We start from the raw sequence: 17,233 nt of genomic DNA, 5'->3' as shown, positions 1-17,233 counted from the left end.
GGAGATGCGCTGGGAACCATACTGCACTTGCAGTTTCCATGTGGGCTGCGATTTAAAAAATGTAGCAGGAACTTTTTTCCTGCGTTCAGGAGGAGCGACCGCCCATTCAAACGAATGCCTACTTTGCCTGTGCAAAATTCGGCTCGCTGAGCCGCACAAGTGTGATCCAGGCCTTAAGGAAGAATTCCAGGTATGTAATTTTTTTACATATTTACTATGGTCCAGCTTGAATCAAGCTGGTAGGAGATAATCGGACAGATTGGGGTAAGGAGTTCCATAGAATTGGAGAGGCTCTGGAAAAGTCCTGGAGGCGAGCATGCGAAGAGGTGACAAGGGGGCTAGAGAGCAGGAGATTTTGAGAGGAACGAAAAGAGTGATTAGGTTGGTATTTTGAGACTAGGCTAGTGATGTAGCTGGGGGCTAAACTGTGGATGGCTTTGTAAGATGTTGTTAGTATTTTGAATTTAATGAGTTGGGTGAGCGGAAGCCAGTGTAGGGCTTGACAGAGAGGAGCAGCGGACAATGAGCGATTAGTGAGGTGGATGAGTCTGGCAGCAGCATTCATGATGGATTGAAGGGGGGGTAGCCTATGTAGAGGTAAGCCAATGAGAAGGGAATTGCAGTAGTCGAGGCGCGAGATGACCAGGGAGTGAACTAAGAGCTTTGTTGTGTCATTGGTTAGAAATAAGAGTATTTTGGAGATGTTGCGGAGGTTGAGGCGGCAAGATTTGGACATTGATTGGATATGGGGATTGAAGGAGAGTTCAGAGTTCAGTTTATGTTCTTGTGACCTTTGATTTCTGATCCTGAACTTCTGCCTGACCTTCATGACTTACCTGGCTACTGTCTGACCTGCTGTTGGATGTCCTTTGTCTCCATTACCACCTCAGCCTGGACATCTGATTTTGCTCAGAAACTTTGTATTTCACTGCCTGCACTTTGCTTATCTCTGCTTGTTCCCAACCTTGATTCTGCTTACGATTTGGTGCTGCACTGTTGTTCAGTTACTAACCCCAGCTTGTGACCTGACTCTACCCAAGTTTGAATATGGTGCATTACTAGCTGTACTTCGGCTCACCTGATACCAGCGTTTCCAAGATCCAGTCACTGGTTCCTGCAACTAGGTTCTTGTGCCTTTCCATCACCCTTGAAAGCCCTATTTTATCTTCCAGGGGTGCTTTGACAGTCATGCAAGTATCTGGCTTCTCCATTACTACCTATACAGAAAAAAATTGAGCAAGTGCAGTTTTGCACAGCCCACCAACTCAGTTGGTTGAACTAGATGGATTTGTATATTTTTTAAACCTGACTAACTATGTAACTATGTAACCAACTCAGTGTAGGATGTAAGTGCTGTCTGGCATAGGCTGCAACACTTGGTCTAGGTCACTCACTAATTTAAAGTGGACATTTTAGTAAATGATAACTTATAAGTACAGTATATAGGTTTTTGGAATTTTGTTTCTAGCTGACTTAACCTGCTTGTCCCACTGTAAATGGATAAGTTGGGTAATCACAGCAATCAGTAGCAGACATTATGTCTGAGCAGAAAAATGGACAAGGAGACCCTTTAAATGGATTGGTCCCTAAGTAACCTGTAGAACAGAATGGGGGTTGGTCATGTTTCTGCTTCTGATTTTCTGGGCTGCTCAGTAGGGTATCCATATTGCAGTCTAGTTGTTTATTTTCAATTAAACCAGGCTTTGACATTGTAATAGTACATTTAGGTATTATATTCACTACTGCTACCACGTTGGTGTAATTAGTTCTCTACTGTTTGCACTACTTCATTGTTCTGATATCTAGTACAGAGTTCTACAACTAATGCAATTAGGCAAGGCTGATCAAATACAAAATAATTTTCTGTTCTAAATATATATTTTTTTACAGTCAGAAAGATGTTCCTCCAAAGCTAATATAAGTGAAAATAAATAAGTTATTTGTGAAGATTGTATACATTTACAGGAGCGTTTAGTGACATGCAAGGATTCAAAATATTAGCATTTTTTTTGTCTTCAGCTCAGGATGGCAAACAAATGCTTTTATTGTATACTGGTTAGAATATTTCAAGGTTATAACCACAAAGAACTTGCAAATACTGTATAATGCTCATTACTGTATGTTTGCTATTGGTGCAGAAGTACTGCCTTGACTAAGTTACAAAAAGGAATTAGGACCCTTTCACACGGGTGACCCGATTGGGTCTGCCTCTAAGTTTTTCATGTAGACCCAATCTGACCCTCCAGTCTCCTCTATCCAGCAGTGGGTGTCAACAGACACACTCTGACATCTGAAATGATACTGTCTGCTAAAAACAGACAAATTCCCTGGCAGAACAGATGGAAGTCGGGTGTAAGGCCCCGTTCACACTGGGGCGATCCGACTTGGGGGGGCGACCTCCGAGGCCGTGGTGCGAGCAGCGCGCCGCGACCTCGGAGCGGCCGGCACGGACTTCATAACATTGAAGTCTATGACGGTCGCTCCGGGTCACCCCAAAGAAGCTCCGGACCCTTTTTCTAAGTCAGAGCGACTTGTGTCGCTCCTATTAGAACGGGTCCGCAGCTTCCCTATGGAAGGCGACCTACGGTGACCTGTGAGGCGACCAGGTCGCCTCACAGGTCGCCTTAGTGTGAACGGGGACTAAAAGGACAGGCGGTCTGTTTACATTATTTGATTTTTTATTATTTCAGGTTCTTATTTAGCACTGTCAATTTACGCAGAGCTTTACATATACATTGCACATTCACACAGTCCCTACAATCAAGGAGCTTACAATCTAAGGTCCCTACCTCACATTCATACATACATAGTAGGGCCAATTTGTATACAGGATCCAAATAACCTACCAGTATGTCTTTGGAGTGTGGGAGGAAACCCACGCAGGCACAGGGAGAACATGCAAACTCCAGGCAGGTAGTGTCGTGGTTGGGATTCGAACCAGCGACCCTCTTGCTGCTAGGTGAAAGTGCTAACCACTACACCACTGTGCTGCCCACTAGCTGACATCTGACCACCCATAGAGGAGAGTGGGCTGTGTCTGTATTTGCCCTACATAAGCAGAGCAGACATTGACCAGCCTTCCACCTGCTCAGCGGGGACCAGCGGACAGATTGCCTGCTGAGCAGGCAGACTCCAACAGAGTCCACCCTGTGTGTAAGGGGCCTAAGTGATATTGGGTTTGTTTAGCTCAGTGGTAGAAGCAATTTTTAGCACGTCAATGCCAGTCCAAACTGCCCCACTGGCCCACTTTTGTTAACAAAATCAAAGTTCAACAAAAACAATTACAAATAAAATCAGTGCAGCATTTCCTACAATCCACCATCGCACTGTTTTGTGGTGGATTGTAGGGAGCACTGCACTGATTTTATTTATATTTTGAGGTGATTGTCTGGAAATGCAAAGTAGTGTTAACAGCTCTCATGTGGAGGTATTTTGGTAGCATTTATCAGCTCAGGGATATTAATATAACTGAAACAAAAATAATTTCCCATGCAGGGAATTTTCACCATCAAAAAACAGATAATGGAAAACAATGCCAAGCTTCCTGGCACTCTCCTCAGCAGTGCCACTGCTTTGGCCTCAAACCTTGGCCTGTGGCTTCTGGTCCCCCAGACCAACTTACCCACAATACCTCTGTGTTTTCAGTTGCAGCTCTCTCTCACCTCTCCTGGCTCTCTTAGCACTCATGGTTCTTCCAGCCAATTCAGTTGCAGTATTCTGCTGCCTGGGCCCATTCCCCGACCTCTTGGCAGGGGTTCTTCCAACACCCCAGGCTCTCTCACTCCTCTTAGAGTTCAGGATTCCCTCAGTACCCTGGACTTGCCTAGTGATCTCAGCTCTCTCTGTCTCCGTCTCCCAGACTCACTTAGCGGTCTCAACCCCATAAGAGGAAGAGGAGTGTTTACAAGTTGAACAAATAACGTCAAAGGCGCCCCTAAATGCTTGAAAATTCACCTAGATGCTAGAGGAGTTTAGGTGCGCTTGAGCATGAATGCATTCCAATGGCCATAATAAATGAATGTTCTGGCCAATGGGAATTATTAATACTCAAACACTTGCCATGCCTAAACGCATCCTAAATGCATGTGCAATACTGTATGCAGCTTTAGGAACATTTAAAGCAGCTTTTCTCCTGCCAGAAGTTTGGGTGTTCAGAGGGACTAAACAGACGCCCTGTATTCATGAGGTGTAAAGGGCTGGCCCTTAGGTAATCTGTAGGTCAGAATTGAGGTTGGTCCTCATTCTATTTCTGATCATCTAGACAGCTTTGCAGTGGAACTACAACGTATCTAGATGTGCATTTGTTTTAAAAACTGACTATAATTTCACAGAAAGTAATGCCTGCATTGTTTGATATAAATCCCAAAGTGGAGCCCAGCAGAAAATGTTTGATGTGACAGAGAAAAACAAAACACAATGTATTGTTATATCTAGGAAGTACATGATATATTTACAGGCACAGATGATTGTAGGTGCTTGTTAGCTTGTAGTGGAGGCAAATGCTGGCCAAGGGGCATCAACTCAGGCATTAACATAGGAGCCAAATCTCTTCGGTAATAGCTCCCAGCCACAAACTAAACCAAACCAAGTCTACATACAAAAGCAAGGCCCTTTTTCTAAACTGTCTGAGGCCTTTCTGGTGTTCCACTCCTATATGCTTCCAGGAACACTAAAAAAATATATTCACAAAATAAAATGGCCCTTAACAGATATTAATTATTTAAAAGCTACAAAACTAAACTTTGCTCTGATTTGTTTTGAAACTGCTCTTGGCTCAGAATACTTGCAATCTGCTGAGTATATTTTTTGTTAGATGCAAAATATGTCTACAAAATTAGGCCCCGGGGAATACTGCCTTATTTTTAGATTTCTGGTCACAAGATATGCCAGCCAGCTTTAAACAAAAACTTTAATATCCATATTTTTTGCTTTTTTCATAGATAACATGCTAATATTTCATAACATGCAGTATACAGCATTACATCAGGGGTGATGTCAATGTGTCAATGATCTTTTTCTGATAATTATTAGAAATACTAATTAATTAATTAATTATCAGAAATCTTGTTAACATTATTTTTTATATTCATAATGGCTGAAGAACCAGGTACGATACTATTAATGCTGAATGAAACTATAGTATTCAAGGCATGGTTCTGTGTTCTATATATTACATGTAAGATAATATAAAATGCACTCCACAACATGGACCTATTTCTTATTGCCTTTAAACTGTCCATTTTATATCTTAGTAAAGTCATTTACAAATCAGATTTGCAGATAAACTGCAGTGTAGGACTTAAGCCTCGTACACATGCAACGATTATCGGCCGACCGATCGTCCGTCTTTTGTCCACAGTGGTGTTTTGTTGGTTGGAATGTGCCTAGACTGCACACAAATTTTCTCACCCAACAAAAATCTACTTCAGAAGTGATGTCATGTGTTGGTTTGATTCTTTGTGTTCTTTCTTCTCTGAGCATGCCCAGACTTGCTCATAAGATTTTTCCCTGTCGAAATCAGTACTGACTGCACGAAAATCGGCTGTGTTTTGACGGCCAACAAAAATTTTATAGCCTGCACACCAGATTTTTTTCGGCCGAAAAGTCGGAGTCGGTTGTCGGAAGCATCATACTAACAAGCCGAAAATCAGCAGATCGGACGTTGGACAAAAATTCCCTGCCAATTTTCGACGCGTGTGTACGGGGCTTTAGGCTCGTCATACATTATACTTTGTTCTTGTTCAATTTCCTTAATATTTACCTTCAACCATGTATTGCAAGGGCCTGCCTGATTGCATATAAATTACAATTTTTTAGGCTTGACCTCATATTAGATGGTTTTGGTAAATCTAAAGGTTAAATTGTATGAGAAAATTCTATAACTTATGGTCAGCCTTAATAAAAGTGAGCGATAGCATGAAAAGCTGTATCCAGTAAGATAGGGCAACCTTACCTTTAAACATTCTAAGGGCGATTAGATAGATCCCCAGGTGAACTCCAATCCTCCTTCAGATGTAATTTTGAGAAGAAAAACTGTAGCTCATTCAGGAAACACTCAAGCATGGTTCAGGTACAACGAGTGACAGCATAAAAATCTTTATGTTGTAGGACTGGCCAACTTTACTTATATTTAGAGCTTCTAGAAAGTTCTGGATGAATGTACTGTATAAAACTTTTTAACTCCTTACCCTCACAATCTATGGAATTCATCATCCCCAGCATGATGCTCTGTGCTGAAGGAACATAAATCTATTTCCTATTAAAACTAGGAGGCCGTAACAATTCAGGGTCCTTGGTCCAAGACTGTCACTGACTGCATCAGTCTCTCACTAATGATTAGAAACCCCTCTGATTGGCTCCAGAATAATGCCTCGACCGATCGGCCGTCTTTTGTACAGTGTTGTTGTGTTGGTTGAAATGTGCTCTAGACTGCACACGAATTTTCTCGGCCAACAAAAACCAACTTCAGAAGTGATGTCATGTGCTGGTTTACTTTCCGTGTGTTTTTTCTTCTCTGAGCATGCCCAGTCTTGCTCATCAGTTTTTGTCTGCCGAAATCTGTACTGACTGACGGAAAATCAGCCGTTCTGTTGACGGCCAACAAAAATTTTATAGCCTGCACACAGTCAGTTGTCGAAAGCATCATACTAACAAGCTGAAAATCGGCCGATCGGACGTTGGCCGAAAATTCACGGCCAACAATCGATGCGTGTGTACGAGGCATAAGTGGTCACTAAATAAGCCAATTAAACTGATCACAGGAGTTGGTTTACAAAAGAAACCCATTAGCTCAGCTGTCTTTGTACCTTGCATAGGAAGATGCACATTGACTGCTGGCTGGGGCTGTTAGGCTTCGTTCACACCTGAGCAGAGTGCAGCGATAGCTGCTGCATCACATTTTTTTTTTTTTGTGAAGCGTTTTTGCAGTGCCACCGTCTATTTGGCCCTCCCTCTGCTCCAAAAACACTCCAAAAAAGCTCATGTACCAAATCTTGCCACAGAGCCAGGGGCATTTGGAGGTATGATTTTTGCCACGACAAAGTTGCACCGCATTTGGAGTGCTATTAGGAAAAAATGGCATCGCAAACATGTCTCATTTTTTGCCATGATTCTGGAATCACAGGCAGAATCACGTAATTCTGCCTGCGATTCTAGTACGCTTAGGTGGGAATGGAGCCTTAAGCCCCGTACACACGTACCGATGGTCGGCTTACAAATGTTCCTCTTTTCTCCCCGGGATGTCGGTGTCTGCTGAAAAGTGCAAAGACAGCACAAGGACAGCACAAGAATTTTGTCCGCCGACTGCAGAAGTGATGTCATGTAATGGTTAACTTTCCCTGTGTTTTCTATTTTCTGAGCATGCCCAGTCTTGCAAATCTGCGGTCTGTCGGCCGAATTGTGTACTGACAGGCGAACAATCGTCCGTTCTGGTGTCGGCATACAAATATTTTCATGTTTGCAAGAAAGACTTTTGTCCGCGGATTGTGCGCAGACATCTGTCGGAGGCACCATACTAACACGCGTACAATCGGCAGATCCTTCGTCCACCGACGTTTGTATGCCGACGATCGGTACGTGTGTACGGGCCTTTAAAGTCAAAGTCAAACAAAAAAATTCATTACTGCTAATAGTGACACTGCTAAATGTGGTTCATTATTTAGATTTTAAAGACCTCTGGTCATGAAAGGGTTATTATTACTGTCTGGAAATAGTGTAACCTAACTGGAGCCCTTTATTAACAATGCAGTGGATTGCATCACCAGTGTAGTTTAAGGTTCATTTCAAATAGGATGATATATTGTACGTTGTAATATGTCTGCCACTATTAACCATTAACACATTCCAACACTAATTAACATGAGCATTTCTGCTAATTAAAGCTAAAATATTGTCCTTGTATTGCAGAAAACATGTCAAAAGAACCTTATTGTAACCAATATTACCATATAGGTAAATCATATATTAAATAAGGCTAGATTTAGGGATTTCTGTATTTGATGATGGATAAATAATGTTTGTGTAACTGTAGGTGCAGGAAGGTATGCCTAACTGTGTCAGATTATAAAAAATCAAGACATCCTGGAAACCATGTAAAATAATGTTTCTTTTTTTCATTTTTGTGTATTAGATAGTGTTAGCCCCGGTTTACATTGGTGTGATGCGGGAACCCTGCAAATCCACTGCGGGTTCCTGCATTGCACCTGACTCGCAGGCAGTTCACACAACCATATGCAAACTGCTGAGAATGTCAGTACAAAGTTAACGACACCCCCAGTTCAGTTTGCATATCGCAATGCGAACTGTCAATTCGGACAGGATTCAGATAGCATGGGTGTGAACACCCATGCGATCCGCTTCTGGTGCTGACCAAAAAAAGGGTCCTGCACAACCTTGGTCATAATGCGATGCAAATTCAGCCATACAGTCTGTATGGCTGAATTCGCACCGCACAGACATCGCATGTGATTTGCATAGCAGTGATCGCATGTGATGTCTGACATTGCTATAGTGTGAACCAGCACTTAGCCCTCATTACTGTCATGTTACATTGTGATTACTGATATAATAATTGCTTGCTAGGATATTGCTATTGAATATTTTATGATCTGTGCTAGTGCCATGTTATAGCCACAGGTTCTGTCTATAATGGTTATTTAAACTTCAATTTATTATTACATTTTGGCAGATTGAGCATACATGATTGTTTTCTTCTGCTATAAATCACTTAAACGTCATAAATTTGGGCCTTATTTACACTGGCTGCTCCTAAGGCTCCATTCACACCTGGGTGTTTTTGAGCGTTTTTCAGCTCCAAAAACGCCAAAAAAAAACGTTCCAAAACGCCCAACAAATAAAACCCCATTCATTTAAATGGCCCCTGTTCACATCTGAGCATTTTGCAAAACGCCAATAGCTGAAAAATGTACATGAGCTTCTTTTTGGGCTTATTACCAGCGTTTTTGATAGATGTCAATGCCTGCCTCCAAAAACGCCTGAAAAAAACGCCTGAAAATCGCTGTAAAATCGCGGCAAAAAACTGCGCAAAAACGCTATGCTCAAGTGTGAATGCAGCCTTAACGTGAGTTTTGGAGCTTTTGGCATTTTTTTTTTCCAAAGCCCCTAAACTCAAATCAATAAAAGCCTATGGGGGTTGATTAACTATAGGCAAATAGACTGTGAACTTCTGAAAGTGCGGTTGTCCCAGAGCTTAGTAAATGAAGTACAGCTTCAGTTTACAAAGAACAACCAATCACATGCAAGGAAAATAAAAACAAGCAGCATTTTTGCTTGCACATGACTGGTTGATGGAAGTCAGCAGAGCTTTCCCTCATTTTTTAAGCTCTGGAGCAACTGCACTTGCAGAATGCAACTGCACTTTTCAGTAAATTTCGACTTTAGTAAACCAACCCCAATGTGTCCATGTACACGTAGGCTTTTATCAGAGTTTAGGAGCGGCAGAGTTTATAGGAAGTAAACCTCCCTGTCCTGAATGAAGAAGAATCTCATTCAGGAGAGGAACGTTTTGGCCAAGAAACGCAAATGCAGCAAAAACGTGTGTAAACACGCCTAGTTGCTAAAAAAGAAAAATGCTAAACGCAAAAAAACAAATGCTACGTGTTCGTGCTGCGTTTAGCGCTTGGGGGTTTATTGATGGGATGGCAGGCCAGAGTTTTGTTTGTAATAAACACATCCATAATGTAAACCCTATAACCATAAATAATAGCACCAGACATTGAGTTGGATAAGTAAGGCCACGGCCGTTTATTACTGGTTTTAAAATTTTTTTATAAATAAACACATCAACATCATAACAAAACTTTAACAACCTAGTCACTACAACTCAGGTTGTATAAATACCAGATTTTTATTTAAACCAATAACATTATACATAATACTTCGTCCACCTCTGCCCCAGCAGAGGTGACCTTACCACTTAATAATTTGGCCGCGACAAACCAAAGGGGAGGGAGGGAGGGGAACACCACAGTTTCTGATTTCTGAAAACGATTGAGCTCTGAGGCACCTCAATATATACCCCCAGAACCAGTTCTGGAATAAACTTGTGGGCATTCAGGTGGCAAAAAAGAGCAGGAAGTGGCTCATTCTGAACAAAAAATAAGGTTAAGCCTAAAACTCCCCAGATACACTACCCTGTCTCCCCAGATACCAGCATAAAGAGCAGGAAATTTGAGCGGGAAGGGGGCTACCTTGACCCTTACAGTAAAAAGGTCAACCTAACCTTTACCTCAAAGTAACAGAGCCCTGTTTAAAACCTATCATAAACATAATTAATCAAGCCTAATTCATTTTTTTCCCTACCATCATCCCATAAGGAAAAGGGGGGGGGGGGGCAAAAATCTCCCCTTTTCCCCCATAATAAACTCCAAACGCTAAATGCAGCAAAAACATGTTACTTTTTTTTTCTCCGTTTAGCGTTTTTCTACTTCCAGGAGAATTTTGTTTAGGGGAAATGTGTGGAAAGATTGCACTGGTTTCTCGATAATTTGATGAACTCACTATAAATCAGTTTTCGTCTTGTATTATTGTAGGAGTAATATGGACTTCGAGGAACCACACATGCACAATATTTCAGTTTGGAAGCATTTAATTGTTTTTTTACAGTATATATTTTATTTATGAGGTATAATACAATTATACTGTGACTGCACTTATGATACATGAATTTTTTGCGGTGTGGGAACACATGACAGTAGTTTAGCGGCAACAAACATTTATTTTATTTTATTCAATTTTAATACACTTTAGGTTATTTGATTAGTTCTAGAGTATGATAGCAGGGGATTTTTTAGTTTTGCACATATATATTTAAACCCTAACAATAAAGAGACTGGACTGCTGGCTGAACAGAACCCTGCCATAGCTGACCACAATCAGGAGAAGAAAAGTGACTACTCATTTTGCCACAGGTGTTGGGAACTTTCTCCCTGGAAGGGTGTGAGGTATGATATTGATCCCTAGTGAGATCAGACTGTTCTGGAGAGCACTCCTACCACTTCAGGGAGTCCTGAATCTGGTAAGAGACTAATATTGTACAAGCCAATCTGTTGTCTGCCTAATACTTTCCTGTTTTCTTCAAGAGCCAAACTTTTCCAGCCAAGGTTTTTTTCATCAATGGCTGGCTAATGCGATAAACCAGGACTGTTAAAACAAGTTAGGACTGTCCTTATACTGTTGCTAGGCAAATGCAGCTCAGTTCTGTCAATGTCTGTCACTTAAAATATGGTGTTTACCTCTCAGAGTAATATTACTGTCTTATAGATTGTTAATCTCCTGATAAGACAGAGCCTTTGGAGGCACTCTGCATATGCTCAATGTATTGCTAGAGAGTTTTTTTTTTTTTTTTTCTTGGGAGGGTGCCAGTGATAAGCAAAGGGCTAATCAGTACTGTCCAGACGGAGAGTCGGGGGTCATGCAGCCTCATAGGACAGTCAGAGTAGAATAAAAACCCCTCCTACAAGCTAGAACCAGACACTGATAGAAGTCACAAGACTGCTATATACTGCTGATGAGAAAAGGTATTTAGAAGTTTATAATTACTAAAATAATTGCCTTTCCATGTTTTGTGTACTGTGTGAGACCAGATATAGTGAATGCAGGCTCCTGGGTTTGGTAACACTTTAAGGCAGCTGTTACCTGTCAGAAATGCTTGCCTCTAACACCTAGGGTTGCCATCTCTCGGCAGCATCACAAGTCATGTGCCTTTTCCCCAACTAGCATTAATCAAGCAATGGCATCTCACAGCTCAGGAAGGGATCCCCAGCTGTCACAGGTGGCAACTGTCTCTACAAGTTCTAGTTAGTACTGTCACTGCCTGCAAATAATTTGAGCAACTGTTGGATCTATTCTAAAGAGGCTGTTAATCCTTATTTGCATACTTGATCTTTGTCCGGTTTACACACACACACTGACTAAAGCCTTTTTTTAGAAACATAAAGTTTAATATTGTAATCAGCACTTTATACGTGGGTTGGTACAGAAATAAAAAATCAAATCAAACTAAGCATTCTGATGTTTTATACGCAGAGTTTCATTTTCAGCCAATTACAGGATCAGATATCTGTGAGATTCCCACCATTACTTTTTAACTGTCTAATGACTACATATTTATGTTGCTATAAAAGAGCCCCGATGCCACTCCAAGAGAAAACAACTTTTAATTTCAAAATTCTGACTTTTGAATCTCGGAATTCTGACATTGAAACTCGGAATTCTGACGTCGAAACTCAGAATTCTGACGTCGAAACTCGGAATTCTGACGTTGAAACTCAGCATTTTAACTTTAGAAGTCAGAATTTTGTTTCAGGGCTCTTCCATGTTGCTGTAAAGCACTGTACACCACAAATAGAATGTGAATGCTGTAGGTGTGGTTATTTGGTAATATCATTTTCCTACTTACATAAGAAAGATTTGAAATATGTATGAAACAAAAAGCAGTCTTTCTCTCACCTAAAAGTATACTTTCTAGCCTGGGTTGCCATTCCTCGGCCTTCACACAAATATCCCATATTTATACAGGTCCTAAGATACACTGTTTGTGCCTTAAATTTTGATTTGTTACATGCAATAAATTTATCTGAAAGACCCTTTTGAAATGCTGTTGACTTCTTGAGAATGTAAGCTTGTATATGGCAGCGTCATTTATCTGGCAGTTTTGAGCACTAATTAGTGGACCACTTTGTTTTGGAAAAATAAGGAACAAAGGGGGGAGTGGGGCTAACACCAGCACACTACACACCCAACACTCAATTGTAATTAACAGCCTTTAAAGTGTTACTAAACCCACAACAATAAAATCAGTCTGTATATGCAGTAAAGCATGCTTGTTATTCTCAATGTGGAACCTAAGGGGTTAATCCTGTGCATTGTGAAAAAAGGCTGTTTGATCCTGTCTTCTCTGATCCTTCCCTTTCTTAAATCTCCGGGTAGTATAGAGCAGATGCTCAGTTTGGTGTGTATGTCTACAAGTTTTTTTTTTTCTTTGGGAGGGTGAATGTGATCAGCACAGGCCAATCAGCATTGTCCAGACAGAGGGTCAGGGGTCCTGCAGTTTCATAGGACAGTTAGAGGAGAATGAAAACTCCTCCTACAAGCTTTACCAGTTCCCCCTTTCACGTCAGGAGTCCCTTTCAAGAAATGTCACTTATTTCAGGTGTTTTGGGTGCCTTCCACATGTACAGCAGCATTGAAGAGGTTGTCGGAAAGGCGGTGCGGGTCCAGATAGAGCAGAGAACCCAGAAACAGTTTCTTCTGGTTTCTTCTGAATGCTAAAGGGGCCTTGGAAGTCTCCCAACTTGGATGAATGTCATGCATTTCTGTGGTGTGGGCTGGCTACCAACACTATAGCAACAAATAATGCCATGCATCCTGACCACAGAGTGTCATTGGTTGTTATGGTGCTGGCAGCCAGCCTACTTACATGCTGCCATTATGGATTTTTGCACAAAAAATGCAGCACGAACTGCATCCTTTACTAAATCAGTATGGGGCTTACAATATTACCTAGAAATTCAGGACAATCACATTATATATGAAGATTTTACTTTTTTATTTTATTTTCATCATAAATTTCAATTGGATTTTCCCTGAAGAAGAGCAAGTCTTGAAATGTGTTGGGCATGTGGGCCTGATACTATCTATGCACCAGCAAGTAGCGCTGGGACATTTTAGGGCGGTGGATATGGGTTTTATCTCTGGAATAATAAAGTTTTGTAAACTTTTTAAAAGTTGTTTTTGATATGGTGCCCTTAAAATCTCTGACACCCACATTTTCTTTGTATTCAAATAGTTTTTGGGATGGGCGCAGGCATAGCCTCAAATTGCACGATCCTGTTTTTTGGTATCCATAGTTAAAGTATATTTCCACTTTTGCAGCTAAGCTGAGAAAACGCCTACTTTATATTTATTACATGTTCTGATTCACAATTCATGTTTAAAAACTCTTGCTTATCTTTTTACTTGCTTAACCACTTGCCTACTGGACACCTAAACCCCCTTCCTGCCCAGGCCAATTTTCAGCTCTCAGCGCTGTTGCACTTTGAATGACAATTTCACGGTAATGCAACGCTGTACCCAAATTACATTTTTATCTTTTTTTTTTTTTAAAAGAAGAGAGCTTTCTTTTGGTGGTATTAAATCACCACTGTGGTTGTTTTTTTTTTTTTTGCTGAAAAAACAAAAAAAGGCCGAAATTTTAGAAAAACAAAACATAACAGTTTTAATAGTTTGTTAAAAAATTTTGCAAACAGGTAATTGTTCACCTTCACTGATGGGCACTGATAGGCACTAGTAGGCTGCACTGATGGGCACTGATGGGAACTGATGGGTGGCACTAATAGGTGGAAGTGATGGGTGGCACCGATAGGTGGGCACTGGTAGGTGGCACTGACCTGCAGTGGTAGTTGGCACTGGTAGTTGGCACAGGTGGGCTTTTCTCTTCGGGACCGATGTCCCTCTGATTGCAGCTGGCGATCGGCTTTTTTTTTCTCCTCTAACTATCAGCGTGAGGAAGAAAAAAAAAGGCGATCACGACTCTGTTTACATCACATGATCAGCTGTCATTGGCTGACAGCTGATCACGTGGTAAGGGGCCGTGACAAGCCCCTTACTTCAATCTGTGATCAGCCAAGTCTCATGGACTCGATAATCACAGAGCGAGCCGCACGCGCGGCCTGCAGGGAGCGCGCAGGAAGCTCATGCACGGGAGGATGTAAATGGATACCCTCCCGGCAATTTAGACCTGCGCTGTAGCCGTCTTTCGGCTATAGCGCAGGCAGGAACAGGTTAAACATCCTACCTAGCTTTTCCCTTCTATCTACTGTAAAGGGGGAGGCTTTGGGGTTATTTTTACCATAATTAAAATTAAAAAATAAATTAAAAATTAAAAAGAAAAGATTTTTCCTTTTACAAAAAGTCATGAGTCACGTGACCAAACGCGTCAGAGGCGGAGCCATGTGACGTCATCACGCCCGGAAATTGAAGTAAGCTCATATAAACTCATATGCTGGAATCAATGCTGATCCTTAAGGGGGCAATACCTAACTATTAAAGGAGGCAATATTCCATGTGCATTAGATTGAAGTGCACTTATTTTGTGGATGGTTTTATATTGTTTTATATATAGAGGGATGGCTTATATGATTTTCTGCACTATAAAATTCAGTTTTGTTTGTTTGGAGTCACAGCTGCTGAGAGAGAGCTGAACAGAGAAGGAAGATTGCTGACCGCCAATTGATAAATTTGGTGAATTCTTGGATTGAATACCAGCTGGAGTATAAGGGCAAAGCGCATATTGCCCTTACCATTGTGTGGATCATATATGTATAGGTAAGTGCTTGGTGTAATTGGTGGTGGCGAACACTGATTGGTGAAAGAATGAAACAATCTGCATGGACCGAGATATTATTCAATATTGGTGGAACAATTCTGTTATTTCACCTCTGTGATTATATTCATTGTAGATGATTTATGGACACTTAAATAATCCCAAGGACACTTATATAATCGCATTGACACTTTGCTGGTGATATATGAATTAATTTTATTGAGAACACTGTTCATTAATATGAATATTTGGTTAGATTGATCGTTTATTACATTGATTTTTTTTTTTTTTTTGGGGGGGGGGGGGGAGTTTTCAACTATTGTTTTTTTTTTTTCTGAAAGAAGTATTGTTTTTTGCTTATAGTTATTTATATTTATTGATTTAAGACATCAATCGCTGCACTCTTTAAACATATTACTATAATTAATCCTGTCTGTAATTAGCTGTCACATTTCATTAGCTGTTGTAAACTAGATGTGCACACTGTTGGCCCTAAGCCTAGGTTCACACTTTAGTGGGTCTGGGAACGCATGTAAATCACATGCATTCCCCACCCACAGGCAAAATGTGCTGCTCGTTTGCCCGTGCATGGAGGGTGCCATTAATGCCAGGAAATGTGGTGTGTTTTCAGATGCATGAAACCACATGGTGTCACTGGGGTTTCCCAGCCCCTGTCAGGACATTGGCTATTGTCCATACTGGTAGGGGGCAATTGCAGTACATCTAGAAAACAGAGGCTCTGTGATGTCAGAGCAAATTAATAAGTACAGGTCTGTTTTTAACACAGAGAGGGAAAATAATTTTCAAACAAAGACAGCTTGGCATATGCTTTTGTGAATATTTTCACCAGCTGGGATGGTGACAGGGTCTCTTTAAGTGCATTTTCTCCTTCTCCAATATTACACACAAACTGCCTGACTAGCCAGGATAGCGCACTGTAGTGCGGGAGTGGGGTTGGCAGACTTTCATTAGACAAACAAAGCAATGTGAGAGCCAGTGGAAAGTAAACAATAAAATTACTACCTACTAGTGCCCACATTTTGTTTTGGATGCTCTAATTAGCACAAAGCTAAAGACAACAACAACACATTTTGACTAACTATAACCCCAAAGTATGTGTAACTATGATATGCTGAGTATGGCAGGGACAGCAGTGGCCGTTGCAGAATATTTGATCAGAGCAAAAAAATTAACACTTTCTAACTCCTATGCAATAAACTCCAGCTGTTGAGAGTTTTAAGCTTCGGCAAATAATGTTTCTCGATATCACTTTAAAAAAAAAAAACATTTCATTGTAACTAATTTAATTTTAAATATAAATATATATATATATATATATATATATATATATATATATAGTATCTCGCAAAAGTGAGTACACCCCTCACATTTTTGTAAATATTTTATTATAGCTTTTCATGTGAAAACACTGAAGAAATGACACTTTGCTACACAGTAAAGTAGTGAGTGTACCGCTTGTCTAACAGTGTAAATTTGCTGTTCCCTCAAAATAATAACACACAGCCATTAACCTCCCTGGCGGTATCCCCGAGCGTGACTCAGGGTGGATTTTTTAGGTTAGGATCGGTATCCCCAAGTCACGCTCGGGGTAGAGGTGTAGAGCATGCACTGCTGTCTCTTACCTTCTCCTGGCGATCCAGCGATGATCTCCCATTGCTGTAACTGCCAGCCGAGATCCCCGCCGCTCGTCCATCGGTGTGATGACTTCCTGGTTCCGTTCCCTGCAGCAGCAATGCTGCATGGGAGCGGAACTGGGAGGGAAATTCAAACGTTGCACAAAACACAAACACATAACACATTTATATTATATATATATATGCACACACACACATATATATATATATATATATACCTATATACACACACATA

This window comes from Pelophylax lessonae (assembly GCF_965119305.1).
Source record: "Pelophylax lessonae genome assembly, chromosome: 9".
NCBI lineage: Eukaryota > Metazoa > Chordata > Amphibia > Anura > Ranidae > Pelophylax > Pelophylax lessonae.
The sequence above is the reverse complement of the archived record's forward strand: the minus strand, read 5'-3'. Positions refer to the sequence as shown.